This window comes from Micromys minutus, assembly GCF_963924665.1.
Source record: "Micromys minutus genome assembly, chromosome: 8".
Lineage (NCBI taxonomy): Eukaryota > Metazoa > Chordata > Mammalia > Rodentia > Muridae > Micromys > Micromys minutus.
The window spans coordinates 63,603,434-63,628,382 of NC_137977.1; the positions used below are offsets into that span (position 1 = coordinate 63,603,434).

At 37.8% G+C, this 24,949-nt stretch overlaps 1 pseudogene across 1 annotated transcript in view; it reads left to right on the forward strand.

Moving 5' to 3' along the window:
* Nucleotides 1–23,878, forward strand: part of LOC308423432 (ubiquitin carboxyl-terminal hydrolase 14-like) — a 45,805-nt pseudogene extending 21,927 nt beyond the window's left edge. The window contains exons 4-9 of the transcript in view: nt 3,099–3,178; nt 8,226–8,363; nt 9,950–10,023; nt 11,067–11,255; nt 14,202–14,293; nt 22,820–23,878. The product of the transcript in view is annotated as a ubiquitin carboxyl-terminal hydrolase 14-like (transcript). The remainder of the gene's footprint in view (nt 1–3,098; nt 3,179–8,225; nt 8,364–9,949; nt 10,024–11,066; nt 11,256–14,201; nt 14,294–22,819) is intronic.
* Nucleotides 23,879–24,949: the final 1,071 nt, after the last annotated feature.

The window sequence follows — 24,949 nt, forward strand, 5'->3', positions numbered from 1 at the left end:
ATACTAGAACATCTTAGAATTATTTGTTTCAGTATAGAAGGTGACATACTCTGAACCATTGTGCCTGACCCATGGCTTGTTACAAGCATGTCATTGTTCAGGATCTTTAGGAAATTTGACAGATTCAGATCCTGAGGACACTATTTATTAGTTAAATGCACTTAAACATGTTCTTTATTGTTTTTTAACCTCATGTTTTCAGCCACCATATTACGGGCAATAATCTGTGTACTGTGGAGCTATATTTTAAAAACATCAGACTCTATCCTGGATGAACAGCGAACCATATAATTTGATCTTTCTTTCCCATCACTTGGGTACATATTAAAAATTGATATAAGTGTGTCATATAAGAGTTCCTTCTGTACATTTAAGAGGAAGTACCACACTGGTTTCCATAGGGATAGAGCAGCTTGTATCCCTGATAGAAGAGTATATGAGTTCCAAACTTGATTTTTTAAAATTTTTACTTCCCTAATGATAATCATTCTGACATGCATGGGATTAAATATCAGTGTGATTTTTGAAGGTATTGCTATGAAAGCTCTGCATGTAGATGCGTGCCTGTGTGCACACACATACACACACACACACACACACGTTCTTGCATATTTATGTATATGTGTATATGTCATACTTAATCTTTTGAAAACTGTTTGTTCATTTCATTATTCCATTTATTGCTTAGTTTAAAATCCACCTAGATATCCATCAAGAAATAAATTGATGAAAACTATGGTATATTTACAGTACAGTGTTTTTTAAATTCATAAACAACAAAATTATGTCATTTGCAGGAAAACAAATGAAACTAGATCATTATTTTAAGTGAAATAAAGCAAACACAAAGACAAATATCATGTTTTCCTGTCATATATGAAATGTATATTTAACATATGTATTGAGGCTTGTGAGATGCTTTAGCAGGTAGAGTTCTGTCTGTGCAAGCCTCACAGTCTGAGCTTCATCCCTGAAACTTATTCAAATTGGAGAGAGTGACTCCACAAAGTTGTACTCTGACATTTCCAAATATACCATGGTCTGCATGCCTTTACATATACACCACACACACACACGTTATATACATCTATACCAAAATACACTTTACACACAGATTACACATGCACTTCACATGCACATACCCATCACATAGATATATATCACATGTACAGCACATATATTACACGCATACATGTCACACATACATCACACACATTATATACATAAGCATCACCCCTCATCACACAGACATGATGAACACACATTATACACATAAACATTACACATACACTACACAGACATATATTACATGTTTACAAAACATATCACACACATACATATCATACACATTACACACATATTATATACATACAAATCACACACACACATCACACAGACATATCACACAGACATGATAAACACACATTATACACACAAATATCACATACACACAGACACATAACATACAAATAAAATAATGTGAATAAAATTTTATACGTCTGTGTTTATGTGTGTATATGCATATATATAAAATAAAAAAGATCAGTAAAAATGTGGAAGGGGGACAAGAGATTATAATGGGGTGAATATAAATAAAATATATACCATACATGTAAAGGAACCATCAGTGTATGCTAATGAAGGGAGTAAGGTAACTGAAACTCTCAGCAAAAGCCCAAATGATTACAAAAGATACTTTTCCATTCCTAAGATAATAAGTATTAGGCCAATGTAAAATAAGCCACCAATTTTACAAAATTGCTTCTCCCTTTTGTGGGAGAGTTTAGTAACTCCCTGAGAATATGATTGTTGCTTATGAAGGAATTTTTCCTTCTCAAAGAGTTCTTTGTCCTGGGAAGGAAAATAAGGCAGTCTCCCAAAGTCATGTTTTTAGACACGCACATAGATGTGAGACAGTACAGTTTCCAGAAGTCCAAAGACATTTTCACCGAAATGAATCTGCTTTCTTTGTAACACAATACAACCAACTTCTTTTCAACATATACAATTATTTCCCAAGCCTGGAAAATACTCTTAGATAATTGAATGACACACGTGAAACTGGTACATAGACAAACAAAGTCTTTTAATGAAAGCCTTCAACGTGAAATTGAGCCAAGACACGGTGTCTGTGAATGGGCGCATATTAAGTGAAGCCAATACACATTTGCCTCTGCAGACACTGATACTGAGGCAGATACAGGCATAATCGAAACCAGAAGTCTCTTTGCTTTTCCATCTCAGTCTACACACCCTAATTAAAGCCACATAGATGAACCCCAACTATTGGTTTTACATAACCGATGTCTGTGCACTGTTGAATAAACCTGTGCTCCTTTAACCAAATTAGAGAAGCTAACTGCAATGGATATATTCATTGGGTGGAGTAAGAAATAATTTACTTAAACCAATATTAGAATCAAAACTAATGTATCTATATTTCAACCACAAACATCCTCCTAGAACATGTTATTGTTGCATAAATAGATACATATTAATCTACAGTATTTAATATTCATGCAAAAAAGCCAACAAATTTCCCACATTCCGCAGATGGGGCAGAATAACTACTTTCTGCTTCCTCTCCTTCCATTTCTAAACGTAAGGTTTATGAGAACACATCAGTGAGAACAGATAACTATGGATGGTCCAGAGACTCGATGTCTGTTGAGTAAGTAAGGCTGGGATTTGGTGGCCACAGGACAGACTGTGATGCAGATTTGCAACCAATTTGCATGTTTGTGGATAAATCATTCATCTGAACTTCATTTTTGCCATTTGTACAAATGAAGATAATACTTTCTCAATGTGTAGGGCCCCTTACAGAATGAAAGGAGATAACACAATATACTTGGACGTGTTCTTTTTATCCTAATAAGCATTATTGCTGCTAGGAAATCCCATGTCTTCAGAGAAAATAAATAGCTGTCAGTAGCCCAATTTACTCATGATTTAGAAACAGTCATACCTAGTTCCATTGTAGCGTATTTTTCTTTGTCTGTGATGGCTTAAGGTTCGAATATTCTGAGTGGCCATTGGTTATATTATATTTACTGCATATTAAGCCACATTACAGATTTATTTGGCCTTTTCTGCAGACGAGTGTTACACAGCTAAGACAGAAGAACAGCAGGTGCCTGCTGAGTGTTATCTGTCACTCTCCATGGGCTCTAAATTGGTAAGAAAGTGGAGTATGGTATGTTTCCTCAAGTAAGTAAGAAAATAAGGAGCACATATTTAGAAAATTCTGAATAAATAATTGACATATTCTTCAAAAGAAAATGAAAATGGCCTCAGTCACTTGGAATAACGTCTGAAGAAAGAAAGAAAGAAAGAAAGAAAGAAAGAAAGAAAGAAAGAAAGAAAGGAAGGAAGGAAGGAAGGAAGGAAGGAAGGAAGAAAGAAAGAAAGAAAGAAAGAAAGAATGACAAAAATGATACTTACACATACAAAGGCTAGAGAAATAGTGACTAAATGACCTAGCTTCATATAGATGATCAGTATCTACAGATGTCAAACTGATTATGACAAAAAATTAATCTCTGCACTTTAATGACATTGTTACTTGCAAAATAAGTGAACACCTTAAATCTCTAGTATTGCACACACACACACACACACACACAACTCTTTTTTTCTTGTTTCTTAATATTGTGCTAAAATTCTGGGTGTGGTGACACATGCTTTGAATCCTGAAATTTGGGAAGCTGACAAAATAGGATTTGCAAGCGGATACTGGTGTGGGATACACTGTAAACCTTGTCTCAAAAACTACAAACACAAATCTACTAGCAATGTCTTGAGGGTCAGGGATGTATCTCAGTGGTAGAGCACTTGCCCAGCATGGGCAAGCTCCTATGATTGATCCTCAGCTCAGCAAAATAATGTCAAATATAAAATCCCACCACCAACAATAGCAATAGACATAAAACAGGAAAAAATACTCATCTTTGCTTGACTCTGCCCAGGTTTCATTGCGAATTAGAAATGTGTTGTGCATCCTAAGGCCTCTCAAAGGACGTGTGTTACCGCGGGAATGGTCCGTGTGGTTCCCCAGTTCGTTATGTGGACAAAGCATGCCCTATGTCTTAAATTTTTAAATAATTCCAATATCACAACCAGAATTTTGGAATTAGCTTAATCTTGGAGTGTTATATAATCCAACACATGCGTTTTTTTTTTCTAAACTGGAAAACCAAAAATGTAAAAAAAAACAAAAATAGATATAAAATTGCAAAAATACAATTTCATAATTTCAATTTGTGTTGTGCTTCATACAGCTGTATGAAAAAAAAATGAACTCTTTTTGTTATTGTGATTCATTAAAAGAAAATGCCCAAGAAAGCAGCAAAATTAAAGTATCTGATATCTGTTCCTTTGTGGGTTTCGGCACAGTGACCGAGTTCTGGCGGTGTGGGTTACTGATTTAGGTTCAGTTATCTGAGCTGTTCTACAGCCAAGGCTTGACCTTCAGTCAGTCCACCGGAAAAAAGAGGCCACACACTTCCGATCCTCAAACAAGTCGGCCCGGACTGTTTCTCCAGGAGTCTAACAGTCTCAGTGGAAGCTGGGATAGTTTGTGAGGCACTAGGCTGAGAACGTTCATGTGGACAAGTCTCAGGAAGAATAACGGCACTGTGTATACCACAGTCCAGTAAGGGAACCTCATTTGGTGCACCAGTGCAATGGTTTAGGAAGGTTATATAAATTAGCAAATGATGTGTGTATGTACATGGTTATATTTCAGTGGATTTATTCTATATATGTATATTAATGTTTTATATTACTTTCAATAATTTCATTAATGCTTATTTATTTATCTTTTTAGTTTTTAATTTCCTTAAGTAGGAAGTGATTCAACTTCAACGGGTTCATATAGTTCCTGTTGCTGTTGATATCCGGCTTTCATCCATGGTGCTCAGACATGATGCAGGGAGCTACTGCCATTTTCCTACAGCTGTTGTTATAAATTTGCCATTGGCTTTATATTCTAACATGTAGTCATATCTGGAGAAAGCTGCATGGGCTACTGAGAAGAAAGTATATCATTTAAGTATATTATTTAGTGTTTGGTAGAATGTTCTATAGTTGTCTGCTATATCGATTTGATTTATGACAATACTTACCCACAACATTTTTAGTTAGTTTTTGTCTGAACTAATATCCATTAGTATGAGTAGGGTATTGAAGTCATCCACCATCCGTGTATGAGGGTCAGTATGTGATTTTAGCTGTATTTTTATGAATTTTTGGTACCTTTTTGTTTGGTTCATAAATTTTTATGATTGCAAATTTTTCTTGGCAGATATTTCTTTTAATAAATGTATGCTGCCATTACCTATCTTTTCTGATTAGTTTTGGTTTGAAGCCTGTTCTGTTGTTAAAATAACTACATCTTCCCTCCCTGGTTCTATTTGCTTCAAATACCTTTTTCCATTCTTAACCCTGAGATGATGTCTTTCTTATGGCGACATATGTGTCTTGTATGTAGCAAAAAGATGAATTATATTTTCTAATCCAAACTATTCTTGGATCTTTTACTGGAGAACCAAGAGCACTAAAATCAAGAGCTTTTAATGAAGCATGTTTACTGATTTATGTTATTTTGTTGTTGTAATGCACACACAACACACACAGAGAGATGGAGACAGAGACAGAGACTGATAAGCATCCTAAAGTTCCACAACCTGCATAAGTGGCAGGACCAATAGGAGCCAATTATTCACATACACAATAATTTGGGGAAATGTTTTTATTTAAACCACCACAATACTCATTGTCTTTCCCTATATTTATATGATGGAAGAGTTGTCAATGCACTTGGTTGGGTTCCAGTGTACATATGAATGGGAAAGCTGCGGACCTCCTGACTGCATTACAGGTGCTATAAGAAGTTGTGTGTTAGCACTATGTTATCGTTATCTTAAACATGGGAAGTACTCACAGAGATCTGAGGAAAATTAAGTGGATTGAGAAGACACGTGGCAATTATAACAGACTGGCAAAAATAAAAAGCTCCTGACCTACATGTGCCTGAAAAAGAGAAGGGAGAGGCTGATTATGGTAGCACCCAGGACCGAGAGATCTGTGAAGTACATACTGTGAGACAATGCCCAACACTGACCATTTTGAGCAAACATGGTGGCACCACAGCTTATTTCTTTCCCCTTACTCTGAGGCACACTGAGATAATTCACTGACCAAGATAACTTCACAACAACTAAGTGTGGGGATCAAGTTGATAAAATTTTGATTTGGGAGACAGAAAGCCAAGGAAGATAATGACGTGTACCTGCTGGCTGTGGATAAGACAAGGCTCTGTGACTAGCACGTGCCTAGGAAAAGAATTCAAGAAAAGAAGTATGGTAGAGTCTAACTTCTTTGTTTTATCAATTTCAGGTAAGAACATTCTCCTCTAAAAATCTGGAAGCCTTCCTGGGGTGCAGACATAATATAGTTCTCTTCCTTATCTACCAGGAGACTCAGAACTATCGCCACACATGAAGCTCTTTTGCTACCTTTGATCTTATTTCTTACCACAAGTAGCTAAAATCTGCCTTCATTTATCATTTAGTCAATTATTCTTCTGAGAATCTCAAGGGTTTGAGGTTTCTGAGGTCTATGGAATCAATGAGATGTTGTTTCACAAAATTATGTAAGAAGCTTTCAGGCTTTGGGGCCTGAAGTTTTTAGTAAGGTCATAAAAAATTAGTACAGGAATTTGAAGACATGTACATTAGAAATGAAGTCACTATGCCCAGTGGGAATTACATAGGTATAAGAACATAGCATGCATAGTATTCGATGTTGAAAGATTAACCCAGATTTTGGTTACCCAGAAAAATTTGGTTTATACTGGTCCACTACCTCCTTCAGGTTTTAGAAGGTTTGATAAATATAAAAAAAAAATATTTCTTTAGAGTATAGCCAGATATCTCTGATAGTGAATAATTAAATATGTGGATTTCATAAATGTGAGGATACAGGCTAGTTGATCTTTCCTCATCAAATACAAATGCTTCTGATCTATTTAGGTCTACCTTTTGACTCTGTAATAACCCATTTCCTTGTCCTCTACAAAATGGTGGGAATCAGGTACTTCATGAAACACAAAAGGTTCCCTGCCATCAGTTTTGTGCTCCACCGAAGTTTGAGAAGTTCATAGAAAACACATGAGTCAAAGCTTCTCCTTCAGGTAGTCATTAATTCATTCGTAAGTAAGAAAAGCAATATTTCACAGTGACATTGTGATTCCAGTACTCTACCAAGTGTGTTTGTAAGGACAAACCCAAGAAAGGAAGTCCAAGAGCTGCCAGTGGGACTAAGAAAGCTGGAGTTTCAGAAGCTGGAGAGGTGTGTCTCAGCAGTTAAGAGCATTTGCTGCTCCTTCAGAGGGCCTAAGTTCAGTTCCCATTACTCAAGTCAAGTTGCTCATAACTGACTATAACTTCAACCTCAGAGACCGCTGGCCTCTGAAGAAACCTGCACTCAAATACACACACACACACACACACACACACACACACACACACACACAATTTCAAATAGTAAAAATAATTGTAAAGAAAAGCCTAGTTTTTAACAAGATTTTAGAATTTGAAAACTAAGAGTGTGGATGGACTAAGGTCTATAAAAGAATATAAAAATATGGTAACTAGAAACAGATTAGCAAGCAAAGGCTACAGAGGAAGAAAAGCAACCCAAGCAACTCAAGAACCTTGTTTGAGGATTGAAAGGGAATGAGTATCAAGGAGGGGAGGAAGGGAAAGGGAGAGAGAGAGAGAGAGAGAGAGAGAGAGAGAGAGAGAGAGAGAGAGAGAGAGGTGTCAGAGGGTCTAGAGGAGTCTGCCAGCTGGGAAGAGGGCAGCCAAGACCCCTACAATCAACTACCTCCCCCAGGTTCACATATGTGCTCAAAGGAATGTCCAATGTTGTCTTTTCATGTGTTTTACATCACAGCTGACCTTACTCAGAGTAAAGCAGCAAAATTCTCCACAAATACATGTCACCCAATATGAACATGCACACACTCTCCAAACTTTGCTGGTGAATAATTGAGGTCATCCAGACACTCTGATCCTAATTTCTTATCCTGTGTCTGCTTTTCTGAGTTTTCCGTTTTGTAATTCCCATTGTTACATTCTAAAACATTCCTCAGGAAAACATTGCTGATGATTCTTCTGTCAAACATGGAAGACATATGCTTCCTTTTCTTTTTCTTGAAGCTACAGCTTTGGACAGGAGGTCATCAATGCTATTGTAACTTCATAGACTATCGAAGAATCACAGGAAGCCAAGTTTGTGGAGCCCGGGTTTCTAGTACTACAGGAACTGAACTCTTGCTTCCAAAGCTAGTATTAGTTGTAAGTATCTTTGGTACCCAGTTTGTCAGCTCATCATCCAAACTGTGTGCCTTCACATTATAGTCTCATCTTTTATTTCTCTAAAAAGACCTCTACAGTTTAAAGTTTTACCACATGCTTGATGTATTTTACTTAGTCTAGTACGTTGTTCTAAGGGCAGACATGCTTTTCTGTTATTAGTTTATAATTACATGTGTATTGGTATAAGAAATGTCTCCGAATTTTTCACTATGGTGAACACAATCATTAGGGACCCAGAGGAATCTATGCTTTCAAACACTTACATACAAAGAAATAAAGTTAATGCCTGAAGTGCAATAAGTGTATAAATGTTATAGATGTACATACTGCCTCTAGTTACCAGAGAAATTGAAAATATAATAGGAGTTAGAGATCACCAGTGACCCACTAGCCCACAATATGGTAGATATGAGCAATTTTAAACCACCAAGGAAAATTTAACATCATGAATGCAATTTGAATGCTCCAATGAGAACTGTGTCAAGATAAGTAAACTACTATGAACTGAACTCAATACCATCAAATGTGAGGGGAGAAATACAAAAACAAACACAAAAACTACATACCATGCTAACCAACGATAGCAAAAATGAAATGTCTGTCCTCTAATTCAAATCTGTACAGTATATAAGTGCCTTAATGAATGGAATGGTGGAAATCAGTGTTACAAGTAACTAGCAATAGCAGATAAATTTCTCTTTTTACCAATCTATGGTCTGCTTATCCTCTATTTATCCTCTATCTATTATCTATCAATCCATATATCATCTATCTATATCTACCATCTGTCATCTGTAATCTATTATCTATCTATATCTATCATTTATCTATCATCTATCTACCTACGTATCCTCTATCATCTATCTACCTATCACTCCTTTCTATCTATCTATCTTATCTGTCTGTCTGTCTTATCTATCTATCTATCTATCTGTCTGTCTGTCTGTCTGTATGTCTGTCTGTCCCTCTGTCTGTCCCTCTGTCTGTCTGTCTATCCATTCTTCTATCTGCCTACTTACAAGCCATTTGTCTCTCAAGAGAAAATATCGGTCAGTCTAGAAAGAGTCTCTTTAAGGAAAGAGAATCTCTGTACTGTTTATTCCCACAGTTCCAAGGCCCTTAGTAATTTGAGAAGTCTGAGATTGCTTGGATAGTCAATCCCGTGTGGCTCAGGACTTCACATATTATAGATACTTAATAAATACTACCTAAATATTTGAAAATAGGAAAATATGGCAGGACATTTCTCAAGACTATCCCATGTAGCTAATAATGATATACAATAAGCACCACCTGGTCATCATGGTGTGTGTATATTCTGAATGAAATGAAGAATACCAGGACTCCAGTCTTTGATTTTCAATGTCAGTCTGCAGAATAAATCCACACACAGTATATTCAGAAGGCCATAAAAGTAGCTCAGTTTTAAAGAAGACATTCATATGGAAATGTTTTGTAAAAAGTAAAACCCTGTATAATACTAACATTAGAAATGATCAGTAGGTGGTGAGACTTGTGGGTATCCTAAGAAAATTTGTGACCGGAAATCACACTTTGTTGGCCAGTGGGTAGAATTTCCTAAATGCTACCATCGCACTGCAGCGGGAGAGACGTTATCACGTTCTCACGCACCTGGCCTGTACTGTGACAACAATCCTTCAGAGATTTGAATTAATATTCACTGATGTCCATTCCAGAGACCTGTTGAAGCCTCAGTATTTGGGTCCAACATGCCAGGGATAGCAAGCAACACTGAGGTGTCAGACAGTAAGGGGTGTGGACGTGAAGATGGTGTGGGAACAGACAGCATAGCATACAGACTACCTGGGACAGACTGTCTGATGTCCTAACCAGCTTCCCTCTTCCTGTCATCAAACACCGATCAAAACCAATCTGCGGAGGAAAAGTGCTATTTATCTCTCATTTTCATCATGGTGTAACACAGAAGGAAGTCAGAGCAGGAACTGAAGGAAGGATCTGGAATCAGGACCAAAGCAAAGACTGTGCAGGAACTCTGGTTACCTTTTTGCCCACCCTGGACTGTTCAGCCGGCTTTCTCATACTGCCCAAACCATGTGGCCAGGAGTGACACCATCCAAAATACGCTTGGCCTGTCTTCCCAAATACGTCATTAATGAAGAAAATGTCCTGAAGGCTTGCCTATGGGCAATCTGATGGGAGCAACTAATTAATTAAGCTTTGCCTTCCCAAATGGTTCTAACTGTGTCAAGTTTACAAAATTAATAATAATAATAATATAATAATGATGATGATGATGAGGTTGAGGATGATGATGATGATGTATCTGGAGAAGGAACAGGGATAATCACCTAGTATCTCTGGAAGTATTTATTATGTTAACTTAGAAAAGACCTAAAGAAAAAATATCAAATAGAAAAGTTATTAAGAACTAGAAAAGTACTATCCCTGCCTATTTGCTAAATGTCTGGCTTTCTGATAGTATCTTTCTCTGTCTTCACTCTTCCTATGCTCAGGGCATCTCCTGACAGAACACCGGTCCCTTTGCTTTCACCTACAGTGGCTTTGTCATCCCTTCAGTCCACTTTCCTTTTGATATATTAAATTCCCTGTTGGTTTTTCCCTAAGACCTCCTACATCTTAGACAAAGGACTCTGGTAATTTGGTTTGGATTCACCTTAAATCCTTTCACTCTTTTCTCAGAGTTTTCTGCCAGGGACAGGTTGGAAGTGAGCCAAGCTTCTTCTGCTCCAGCCTTGCCCCACTGCCAAAGATGCCTGCTCAGAGTGAGCTCCCCTATGTGAGGCAGACTGTCCCCCGTGGCTCGCTTACTGTTCCACTTTATCTGGCTCTTTCCAGCTGTCACGGGTCCAGCCACTTGGATGCAGACAGGTACATTTCTCCAAGGAACTCTTGACTGGAGAGAACAGGAGGCTCAGTAAGGGAGCCATTTGTCCCAAGTGTCTGCCAGGGGCATGGCTGCCTGCTTCAATCAGCCAGCCAGGACCACTGCAAGGAATTTGCCATCTGAGGGGCAACGAGGCATGTTGTTGTTTGTTTCCGTTCTGTTCTGTTTAGCCCACAAACTTGGGCTGCCTCTCTTCCTACCAGAGCGCCCACATAGAGTGAGCTCAGTCAGTTAAATTCCTTTCCGAGCCTCACCGCCTCTTAACTTACCCAGTGTTGAAGAAACGTCTCACCTCTGTAGGATGCAGTTTCTCAGTGTAGTTAAAATTTCCAGGGTCACCTTCCAAGTGTTTTAGATGCAGGGACTGTGTTAATGGAGGCTAAGTGCTCTGCAAACTGTGGAAAGCTACATGTTCATGTTTTTAAAATGCAAATTGCTCTCTAGGTGGAAAAGACAAAGTGGCCATAGATTTAAACAGGCCATGTTCGCATCACCCCACTTATTGGACCTTCAACTGCAAAATGAACATAATATTAAAATATCTTTGACTTTTCCTTTATTGCAAATATTTGACAATCGAGGTTATTTTTCCAAAGGGAGACCACATGCATTCTGATTGTGAGACTCGGGATATTTCCTGATTGTTCTATTTCTTCACTTGAACGCTGACTTTTCTAAGAAAAATAAAATGTTTGTATTTGTTAAATATCTGTTTTTTTGTGGAATAAGGCCTTCGTGCAGAGAGCACCATGGTTAATAAGATGCATACAGAGAGCCTCCTATTACACATTAGGCCTATGGTGAGAAATCCTGCTGGAACCTCCTTCATGTGCTACTCTTGACTCCTAGGATCACCCAATGGAGATACAATTGATCTGTGAGTCAGATGAACACTCCAACACCTCTTTGTGGATGCCAGACTCTCACAGATAGGGGACTCAGGGAGAATGGGGACAGAGGAAAATACGGGTGGCATGTGACTTATTAGCTCTAATGTGCTAAGTAAGTTTGGTTGTAGAGCTAATTGGTTTGTATGACTGTTCTGTTTGCAGGAATTATATTTGAGATGCATATTTGCTTTTTACGAAATCAGTTAGCAGCAAGGAAAGGCACTGAAATGAAAAAAAAAAGAAAAGAAAAACTAATTGAAAGTAAGAGGAAATTACCTGAACATACATTGCCAGTAAATTAAATTAATTGAAGGTAATTGATAGTGACTGGAATTAATAAAAGTAATAGAAACAAATTGTACATAATTGAAATTTATTGAAATTGAATTAAACTCAATAACTCAAAGTCTATTAAAGTTAATAGATTCTAATTGATATTAATTAGAGACAATGCTTAGCAATAACAGACCATTCTTAAAGGCCTCCCACTGCATTTGCAACCATATGATTATCTTTAACATGAAAAAAATTAAATTCTACAGGGTCAGGGGAGAGAGACTCACAGGAAAAAATATTGCTTTGGAATTTTAGATTTCTCTGTGGAATACCTGAATTATAAAAATTTGATTCTGACAACCGAGCTTCCCCTGAAGACTTAGCAAGATAAAAATGGTTTCAGTACCATTGAGGAGACTTTTATTAGCATTTAATGAGAACATTTTACCTCTTAAGACATTAGGCATGATTTGGTAAATACTCTGAGAGTACATGCTATTCGGGATCTGCTATCTTTACAGCTACATTATCCATTCTCTCACTTTCGTCTCCTTGGCTTAGGATATATCAAGGATAAGGATCCCTGGAAAGAGGCTGTGTCTGCAAATGCTGATTAACTGATCACAACTTCAGTGATTTAGAGAGACTGGAACGTTGCTAGCCTACAGACAAATTGTCTTTGGGCCTCTCAGTAGCCACCCTAACAGCTGTACATTGCCCATCCCTGACCTTGACCTGACATCTTTTCTTACTATTAGATGGATCCTGTAGAATCTATTAACCAATGTCTGGTCTCTACAAACCAAATGGCTGACAGTGTTATTGTGGGGCATCTAAAGCCTGTAGAAGAGAAATGAAGGACCTGAATTTTCAGGATTTTTTCCCTCCTTGGCCTTGAGGCTTTTGGAGGGGTGCATGCCTGTCTTCATGATGTGGAAGACAGAATTCTTCGGCCCCATCCTTGTCCTTTAGCAGTACGCAGGTTTCATCTGTAGACACCCCTGCCTCGCTCATGTTCACTAATGTGGCTGCTCACAGAGTGGCTCTGATTTGTGAGAAACAAGTAATTTTCTCCCAAAAGAACTTCAGTAAATTCATCCCATGGGGGGAAAATGTACTAAGTAGTTTTATTGCTCACTGTAGGTGATGTTTACTAAGCCACCTGAGAATAAATTCCATGCATATTGTTTGGTTTATATTCGGAGAAGGCAACTATTCCATATACAGTGCAATTCTCATGTACTTGTGTATTAGCAAAGGCTCTCTAGAATAAAAGATCTTATGGAATACACATACACACACACATGCACACACACACACACACACACACACACACACACACACACACATACACTGCTAACCCAACAATAGCTGTCTATGAATGGAAGATCCAAGAATCTAGTAGTTACCTAGTCCACAGGGCTGGCTGTCTCAGATGGTCTTCGGCATATGCAGGGATCCAGAAGAAGTAAGTGCTAACACCATTAAAGGAAGAAACTTACAAAGAGATGGCAAGAGCAAGCAGGGAACAAGCAACGGCTTCCTTTTTCTATTTCTTTATAAAGGCAGCCAGCAGACAAAGTGATCCAAATTAAAGCTGGGTCTTTAAAGATGATTCAATTAAGAAAAAATCCCTCACAGGTATGCATAGTCATTCAGGTTTTAGTTAATTCTATACATAGTCACATTAACAATGAGGATGAGCCGTCTTTCCTAGCTCAACTCAACTTATTGTTCCTTAACTCAACCTTATGCTTCCTATAGGAACTACCTGTCATATAGGCATCGGAAGTTGATTCTTTTGTCACTGAGCAATGATAAAGCCAAGTGCAAAGTGTGTGGGAACCATGTGCTAAGTAAAGGAAGCTGCTGACTAAGAACCACCCCATCTTGCCTTCCCCCTCAAGACTGCAACCACTGGGCCAGTTTTTTGTCTGCCTCTGCTGTCAAAGATATGTCAGGGCAGATGAAATGGTTCGGTGAGCCGTGATTCCTACATCTTTATGACAGCAGCACCTACAATGAGCATTTTAAGCCCGGGTTCCACAAGGTGGCAGGAGAGAACTAACTCCTTAAGAGTCATGGCCAACCTGGGCCTACACACACACACACACACACACACACACACACACACACACACACACACACACCTCATTACTTAATTAAGAACCTTACAAATTACTTGTAGACATCTTGAAAGTATGAAACTTCCACCAACATTTGAAAAATGTTTCTTTCCCCAGAACTAAATGAAAATCTGGGTGACAAGAAGCTTAGCTGGGACAAAAGGGTGGAGAGAAACCCTGCAACCTGGACAGTGTCTGACAGGGACTTGACTGGACACATTGTCTTCCCTGGCTAGGATATTCATTCTTGCCTGAAGACCCTTCCAACCAGGGTATTTGCTACTTATTCTGCCATGGAAAAGCAAGAGAACACCACTCATATTGTAGGAACAGCAACAGTTAATATTCAAAGTTTTCACACGTCATGGGGAATATGCACATCATTTGCCTATTTTTAAGTATGTGCATGGGCCTGTGTGAGTTTATGTGCGTTACACACCAGCAGATACACTTGGAAGCCAGAAGAGAATGACAGTTTCTCTGGAACCACAGTTAAAAATGACTGTAAGCTGTCTAATATAGGTACTAGGAACCAAACCATAGTGTACGGACAGAAAATCTTATTTTCAAAAAGAAGTTAAAGTTTCAAGGCAAATAAGTCATTAAACCAATGATTTGTGGAAAAATAAATAAATACCCAGGAATATAAATAAATAATCAGGAATCATCACTCTAGCCCCATAACTGAATGTTTACCCTGTAAAATAAATAGTTGCTTAAAACTTTAGGTACAAAATTCTAATGGCCCCTATTCTGCTTAAAGTTCATAGAGCTGTCCACAAGATATATTTTGATCTTCTATTTTACAACAAAAACATTAAAACTCTTACAACTATATTCAGAAGTTTCCATATACTTATGGTAAGGTGGAAATAAAATAGATTCCACAAACCAAATAGGGTTTAATTAACAAAGCATGCCAACTGGCAATAAATGTATTAACATATTCCAAAAACCCAAGAATATTTATTTATACTGTTGCCGTGTGTGTCTTAGTCTAAGAGAGAAGGCAACAAGGCAAATTTGGCAAATGCACAGAAACCTGGGAAGATGAGTACCCTGAAGCAGGAGACAGGAGCAAAGTCCCCCCTCTGCACTTTTGTTTGCTTGATCCCTCAACAGACTGATAATGGCTACTCACATGCATGAGGGAAAGCTTCCATATTTAACCTTGCAGTCAAATGTTAGTCTTTTCATGAAATGACCTCTAAGACACACCCAGAAAAAAATGTCTTAAGAGCCATTAGGGCTATCCCTGAGTTCTGTCAAATGGACACATGAGGTTAGTCATCCAAACATCATACCATATTAAACACATATTTTAAGTCCTCACTGTGTATTTCATACATGACCATGACAACAGCGATACCAAATTAGCTACCATTGAAATTTGAACTTTTTCTTCTGCTAACAAAGGTTAAGATATATGTGGTTTACCTAAGTTTCACATTTACATAGACAAAATTCAAAGTTCTGCTTCTGTTTGTGAATACTGTAGCACTGGGTATATAAATTAGCACTTTAGGCCTCAACATCTTTGTATTTAAAATGAGAATAGTAACACTTATTCTTAAATATATTGTAGCAATTGAATTAATTTATACGAGTAAAGAACTTAGCTGGGAGTAAATTAAACAATCTAGCAGAAGAAGTCGGCTGTCAGTCTGCTTGTGGAGGATAATATCTAGTTGTCTACTATCTTATTACTACCTAGGTCAGAACACTAGAACACCCAAAACAAGATTCTCTACTGCAAGAAACCCCTGAGTCAAAATACCACATGTGTCTGTGGGTACTTGTGCTCCAAACTGTTGACTTTCCCTAAAACTAAGTTTGTGCCCTACACAAAATAGATATGCTTTAGAATGATAGTACTTAACAGCAAAGCTAGGCAGTATGTGTCACAATGACACTAAATACCTTGGCTGAATGCAACTGTCTGGATTTTTGCATGATTATACACAATGGGAGTTTGCAACTGAGCCCAATGATGTTGAACAAAAATGTGAATCTCCTTTGAAAGCGCCGAGGGTCATGGGCAATGTCTCCAGATTAAACTCAGAACTCAGACAAACACTGATTCAACCCAGATGCTTTTCTCCGTTCATATATATGGGATTGTGTGTCAAAACATAAAGAGGCAAATTTTCTCATTTTTATTTAAATATTTTTTATCTTAAAAGTGAGTTTTTGGGGGCTGGGAAAATGAATTATCTCTCCACAGGACTCAGCAGTTAAGAGTGCTGCTGCTCTTGCAGAAGACCCAGGTTCTGTTACCAACACCTATATGTCAGCTTACACCCACCTGTAACTCCAGTTCCAAAGGATTCCATGGCCTTTGACCTCTATGGGCTTTTGCACACCCATGATAAGATACACCCCGACTCAGGCTTATACTTAAAATGGGATAAATATCCATATCTTTAAATTTTAAAGAACAAACTTGTCTTTTACTAACTGAACGAATTTTTGAGGTAAGATTTTTAAAGTTGATTCTAACAACTTTTATTTGTCCTTGTTTTTCCATCTTCAAAAGCTGAAGATGTTTTTAGAGAAATCCCTGTAGAGTGTGGATAGAAAGTTTAATTCTCTGTTCTTTATAGATAGAAAAGAAATCTTTGAATTGGTTTAGTTAGGAAGATACAGCCAAATCTGAAGATTATAACCATGACCAAATTAACATGCTTCCTTCCTTCCTTCCTTCCTTCCTTCCTTCCTTCCTTCCTTCCTTCCTTCCTTCCATTTTGTTTCTTTCTTTGAACACTCATACACAGCACCCTTGTAGAAAGGAAAGCTATCGAGCCTAGGCTCTCTGCTTCTACCATGTGGACTTCTGGGATTGCACTGTGTTGTCAGGATCACTGACTTACTGACAGAGCCACTTCAATGTCCTGCTCTACTTTTCTGTAAACAAGAAAATACAGTTTAAATACAATGGGAGTGTGGCTTCCTCTGATTTAAGGGGACAATTCACAAAAATATTTCCCCTTTTGATTGTTATTGCTATGAGGCAACAGCTGACTTGGTGACCTTGGGGATCTCTTCAGAGGTATCCCAAAACTAGGAAACTCCTCAATTTGCTAAAAATGGCCACTTTGTTTGGACTGAAACTGTGTTAAGATCCAGTGAAGTCTTACATCAGTCTGGGTTTGCAAAGTGATTTAGAGTAGCCTATTTATTTTTTGAAGAGATGAGTTATCTTTTAAGAATAAATTGTCTCATTTCAAACTGATGCTCAAATATTCTAAACTGTCATATCACATCCTCATATGAAATATACTTTTGCCCTTTCCTATAAATTTTATATAAGAGAATACAATATTATCCACTAGTCTCTCTCTCTCTCTTTCTCTCTTCTTGAGATAATCACATCCTTGGGGCATTATAAGGGAAGACATGCATCCAAGCCACTTTAATCCCCAGGAGTGTGATTGCCTCGTGGTAATTATACCCCCGTTCACCATGTCTTATGCTATTATTATGGTGCCGTATTGCTCAAATACCACCGAGATATCACATAATGTAATTACCTCAGCTTATCATGCCTTAATAAATAATGTAGGAAGGATGGTTTCTGCAGAAATCCTGTCGACAGAGGCCAAGTATTCAAAGGGAAGGGGTTTGTGATATAGCTAATAGTAATTTCCAGAACCTAAGGAAAGTAACTGAAACATTAACATCAGATATTATGTCACCATGAATGATTAAACAAATGCATGATTCAGGATGTATCGGGGTATAATATGCTCTCTGCACACTGGGAGAGCACACTGCCCATCCAAGTGTGAACATTTGACACTTACATGTTAATGTGGGATGAAAAGATCTCTAAGATGCTCTGTCTGCTGCTGGACCTTCCTGTGCCTTTTCATCCAGTGAAATTGTTATAAAGGCAAATCAATATGTGTTTGAAGCGCGAGCTATTATATAAGGAATAAGCATCTCATAGTCATTGATTTAATAACATTTAACGATTGTTTCTCTCAGTCATATTATTGGAGATGCTGCATTTCCCTTCAGCTTATTAAATATGGAACTACTATATTGATCAGCAATCTGGCAGAGAATTCTGAGTTTCATTAAAAGTACTGTGTACATGGAGAATAACCACCTAACTGTATAATAATATGGACATTATTTACTTAAGCTCTCAAAATATAGCCATGATAAAGACTCTTAATAAATGAAGAATAATTTAAGCAATTTTTTATTTCTGCCTATGCAAAGAAACAGAAAGAGCACAATTTTGTTAAAAATGTCATGATCCCGCAGGTTTCAGAAGCTTTCATGCATAAAGGAGAACATTGTGTTAGGGCTGTGGTTCTCTACTTGTGGCTCATGATCCTTAACAGTAGCAAATTTACAGCTGTGAAGTAGCAATAAAAATAATTCTATGATTGGGGGTCATGTATTAAAGGGTTACAGCATGAGGAAGGTTACGAAACACTGTGCTAGGTTCTCCAAACCAAGGCCAGTGCTTCCCCAAAATCAATGTACTTAAGGAATGAAACAAATGGGTGAGTTATGGAAGAAGCCAAGCCATTTTCAAAACCTGAAGGAATTAAAAATATTAAGTGTGTTAATTGTACACAGAAAGAAATGCAAAACAAAACTAGCACATGTTTTAAGAGGCTAGGTTAAAATTTGGATTAAATTTTATTTAATGTCCAGTCACTAAGTTATAAATGACTAAGCATGCTCACAATAAAAAATAAAAAGGAAATTCAAAGTAACTGAAAAATTGGATAACAAGAGTAAGACAAAAATAGAAGGATGAGGAAGATGTGATAGACCACTCTATAATGAATATTTATAACTTACTGTGGCTATCCCCGTCTTCAATTCTTCACTTTCCTTGTTGGGATAAGTCACAACCATTGACAACTGATTATGGAACAGGAACAGTGTTGGTTATTCAGTTAGTTTTTTAAATGCCTGTTTTCAAGTATTCGCAAATCTTAATTTCCCCCCTCTTTCTTTTGTGTGTGTGTTGGGGGGGGATGGGGATTCCTAAATGAACAGTTTTTTAGATTTCTTTTATTAATGCAATTAATTTTTACATTTTAAGTAATGTAAAATTAAAAATATATTTGCTGCCTCAGAAAAGAAATGTAAAGTGGTTTAAATTAGGAGTAGGCAGAGATTGTAAGGCCTGAATTGAGTCTTATCTATCTGAGGCTCCCATGAATGAAATGAGTGATCAGGGATCAACACAAAAGCAAGAAGTTTATTAGTCCAGTGCACTAGGGTGGCCTACATCCAGAAAAAAAGTGGCCTCGAAAGGCTGTTATAAGCAGGTTTTATACTTTTTAGGGGTGCAGGATACATGGGCAAGGTTATAATTTAAATTCATTGGCTAAGCATATGGACCTTTAAAGCTGCTGATTAGTTAGCACATGAGTCAGGACCCTCACTGGGACTTTCCAGAGGGACAGATGGCTACCAGTCATAACACTTTATGATCCTCCTGAGAATTATGTATTCAAGGAAGTCCCTTAGGCTAAGGCTGGGTGGGCAACTGGACCATTAACGCATGGCAGGGGAGAAGAAAAAGAATTTAAGGAATGTGTAGGGTGTGGCTGCAAAGGGTGGAGAATTTTCTACCATGACTTGTTCAAGACTTGTGGCTCTTCTCAGGACTCTGGGAAGACTACTGCTCTACCAGTTCAAGCTTCTTGAGACTAAGTTATCACACCACATGGTTGGCAGCCTCCTCCCTCCACATTCAGCTATTGGGTTGGGTCTCAGTCACAGCACGTCATTCTGGTTTTCTCTTCTACTCTTTTCCTCTGTTTTGGAGAGCCTTCTGGGTTTATATTTTGTGAACCTGGATAGCTAGAGGTAATATCCACAGTTTTGGGTGAACAGATGTGTGAAATTAATTTCCTCTAGAGAGTTGAATTCCCTTTAGGGTACAATATTTTCTGGAGATTAGGCATAGTCATTCTTGGAGAAACAAATATTCAAAAATTAATAGGTGTGGGGGGATCCTGTTAAAAAATGAACTATATCTTTGACTGTTGGCTGCTGTGGTGTAAGCAGATTTCTTTTCAAATACTTTCTCCATGTCATAATAACTCACTATAGTCCGAGGAGAAACTCAACTAAGTGGCCATGGACAGAAACCCCCAGAACAGAAATGGTTCTCTTCTAGGTTGGTTTCTCTCAGGTATTTTGTTATAGTTAGGGAAAGCTGACTAATACAAACAACCACTGTCAACTTTTAGTGCAAATTAACAAGATGTTTAAATGAAAGAATCTATTATATATTATATAATATGGTACATTATGGATGATTGTACCATATTATATAATATTTCTTATGATTGATTAATATTACATTAATAAATATATGAATTATAAGTTATACAATAGATTATATAATTATATATAAATTTCATATAATTTACTGTATAAGATATATGATATATAGTAATATGATATATATATGTATATATGTGTATATGTATATATGTGTGTGTGTGTGTATGTGTGTGTGTGTGTGTATGTGTGTATGTGTGTGGGTGTGTGTGTATGTGTGTGTGTGTGTGTGTGTGTGTATGTGTGTATGTGTGTGTGTGTGTGTGTGTGTGTGTGTGTGTGTGTGTATTGATCGGTATATCAAGGCTCATCCAGACAAGAAAAATCAGTAAGCTGATTGTAAAGTAAGTATGGTATGCAGTAGGCACATGTGCAGTAAGACTGAAGGGGAACAGCCGAGGAGGACTGGGCATTGTCTGAATCTCTCCTTCGCAAACTTCACTTCTTAGTCATAGGTCATGTGCATATGGAACATTTCTGAAAGTCCACTCTGGAGAACATTTCCAGCAATTTTTAAAGTACCTTATTTTATTTTTATATTATCTTGCAAACTACCAGGTTTCTGTTTGGGGTTTTCATACACGGCTCACTTGAGTTGATTCTACTCCCCACAGAGACCCCCTGCTTCTTGCTGCCCCCTTTCTTCACCATAATATTTGACCCCAATATTGTCCCATACAACTGATTTCTATGTTCTGGGTGCTATAATTATTTTTTAAAAAACAAAATAGTATATGCCTTGAGATAGCTTAGTAGGTAATGGCACCCATTGCCGAATCTAATGATGTTAGTTTGATTTCTGGAACCGGTTTGCTGTAAATATGAAACCAACTCACATTATCCTTGCACATTTATACATGTAGCATGACACACCCCCACACAAAAAACAAATAAAAATAATAACCCTTAAAATAATACTAATAAATGTTTCAAGATTTCAAATTCATCTAATGTAGGTAAATCCTTTAAAAATATGATTAGACTGCCTATTTTATTACTCTGTGAGCTGTTGACATCAAGCACAGTGTAATTTTTATTTTAGTCTTCATTTTATTCCAGGTGGCCAGAACTTTCTGAATTTACGTGAACTCTTGATCTTCACTGCTGGCTGGACTGCTGCAGTTTCTGTCATATACATCCACGAATTTCTCTGGGAAATCATATGATTTTTTTTTTTTGTTTTGTTTTCATTTAGGAAAAGTAGTTCTGGAGAAAAGGCAGCCATGTATGGACTTTTCTTTTTCCTAGAGAACATAGGTCATCCTAAAAGACCTGTTCTGATTTTCTTTTTAAAGTCCCAAACTTCTTTGTACTCTAGGCGTATTAAGAATTCAAAGAGCCGGAACTTGCCACTTACCACAGGACTCATGAGCATCCGAAAGCAAGATTCTCAGTGAGGAGGAACATAGGTCATGACCCCCGAGAAGACACATTGTTTGATATATATATTGACGAGAAACAATAGATTTATAATCCAGCAGATCACTTCCAAACAGACTATAATTACTGTACCGGATTTCATGGTTCACGGAATTTCCCTCGTAACCACTGGATTCACTGTAGGGATGTATAACACCCTATGTCAGGAAATCAAAAATTGAGAGGAGGGTGAAAAGAAACAGTCGCTGGAAAAATAATCCAAGATAGTAACAGCAGTCTCAACGAACAGCTTTAAGAGAAAGGTGTACTCTTCAACATTAACCTGTAAACATGAGGCATTAAAGGAAGCTGAGTTCCCCCAGGAGGACTGCCGGGTCTGGGTTCCGTCAGAGAAAATGCATCTAACCCTCAAGAGACTGGAGGCTCTAGCAAGTGGAGAGGGCCGGTAGGGATGATGAGAGGGAGGTTGTATGGGATGTGGAACAGTCAGAGAGTATTCCTGGTGGGGGATAAAATCTGGAGTATAAAATAAAAAATTAAATAAAACTGAAAAAGGAAAGAGGTCATCACCGGTGGCTGGCTTGAATGAGCATTTTGCACTGACTGGAGTTCAGCCACAGAGTTACGGGGAAAGGAAGAACCCTGAAAGATGATGACTGAGGAAACATCGAAATGAAAGCTGAAAGCTGGAATGACTGTACTAATGATGGGACCCACAGATGCTCTTCCAGAAGAACCCTCTGCTAAAACTGTCTTCATAGAAGATATGACAGAAGCCCAGTTAGCACCTGTTAATTGCCATGGTATTGACAAGGCTTGGTAACACTTGATACATGAATGTAACAGTTCATGGATTTCTTCCACATCTCAACTCAAAGATGCCCTTAAAAGGTGTGCAGGTGCCTTGCAAGCTTTGCAGGATGTGGCTTCAGCACAGTATAGTACTGCAGCTCTTAGCGATTTGTTTGTTTCCATGGGTAAAACTTCTAGCAGCCCACTGATTATCCTGCTGCAGCTTTTCCACAGTTTGTAGAGAAGTGCCGACAAGGGCAGTATCCTCAGCAGGATGGAAGGAGTGCTGGATACAAATGTTGAGAGTCCTGCAACAGAAACGAGAAGCCAGAGAGGATGATTCTGGTAAAGAGACAGATTCTTCATCTGCATCAGCAGTGACACCTTCTAAAGACAAATTGATCAGGTTTTCGGTGTTGAGTTTGAAACTACCAAGAAATGTACAGCGTCTTATGAAGAAAAAAAAAAAAAATCAACTCCAACTTAGTTGTTTCATTAACCAGGAAGTGAAGTATCTTTTCACAGGGCTTCAATTGCAACTTCAGGAAGGAAATACTAAGCAGTCTCCAACATTGCAGAGAAATGCTCTGTACTTCAATCTTCTGAGATCAGCCGGCTACCTACTTACTTAACTATTCAGATGGTTTTTTTTTTTTTTCATAAAGAGAAAAAAAATCTGTGAATGAAAAAATTCTTAAGGATGTTAAATTTCCTCTTGTGTTGGATGGGTATGAAGTCTGTCCACCAGAACTTCAAGAGAAAATGGTTTCTTTTCCATCTAAATTCAAGGGTCTAGAAGATAAAGTGAAGATTGGCACATGACTTATGCTCTACTTTATGGGCCTTGAAGAGTTAAAGAAGGAAGTGAACAGTAATCTTCAATCTAGCTATTTATGCCTAGGTGTAAAATGAATTTTTTTTTTGTTGTTGTTGTTTTGTTTTTGCTTTTGTTTTGTCATTTTGATTGAGCATTTTTATGATCTTGAGATCTAGAGAGAGCAGATTCAAGCCACTTGTACACCACAGATCTTAAGACTACAGAAAATTACTTTTGTGTATGACCTTGTACAAAGGTAGCTTCAAGAATTCTTTAAAAATCTCATGTTTTACATTGATTCTTACAAATTTTTGGCTTAAGTCCATTTGATCCCTTTTCTTCTCAGCCCAAGATTTAGCAATGATGTTTATCACACACCTATTTGTTGTTCTTGCATGATTAATATCACCGTTCAATAGCTGCTTGTCCTTTGCCTTATCTAACCAATATCTAGAAAGGTGGAAAAAAAAGTGTTACTCTCTCATCATGTAACTCACTGCTACTGTGCACATCCCATCAACTGGGTATGATCACAGATTGTCTAGACTGGCTTGCTGGCCTTTCATAACTTTAAAATAAATTGTGATTAATAAGAATACACTTGATTAGACACTAGAAAGAAAAAAGAAAGAAAGAAAGAAAGAAAGAAAGAAAGAAAGAAAGAAAGAAAGGAAAGAAGGAAGGAAGGAAGGAAAGAAGGAAGGAAGGAAAAAAGGAAGGAAGGAAGAAAAAAGGAAGAAAGGAAGAAAAAAGGAAGGAAGGGAGGAGGAAAGGAAGAAAGGAAGAAAAAACAAAGGAAGGAAGAAAAAAAGGAAGGAAGGAAGAAAGAAAGAAGATTAAACTAACATGAAGTCTCTAAAGAGCCTGGCCTTGATGGTCTGTGTTATGTAGCAGCAAATATTAGAACATCTGCTTATTAGAACATCACAGTGCCACACTACGCCCTTCTTCCTCTCTGTTTCTGGCAGCAGCAGCCCTTTTGGGTCTCTGCCCCCAGCAGTCTCTCCTCTGCAGACCCTATTCATGTTCCCAGTATCCGCCCCCTGTGGTTATAGTCACAATTACCAGTAACCCAG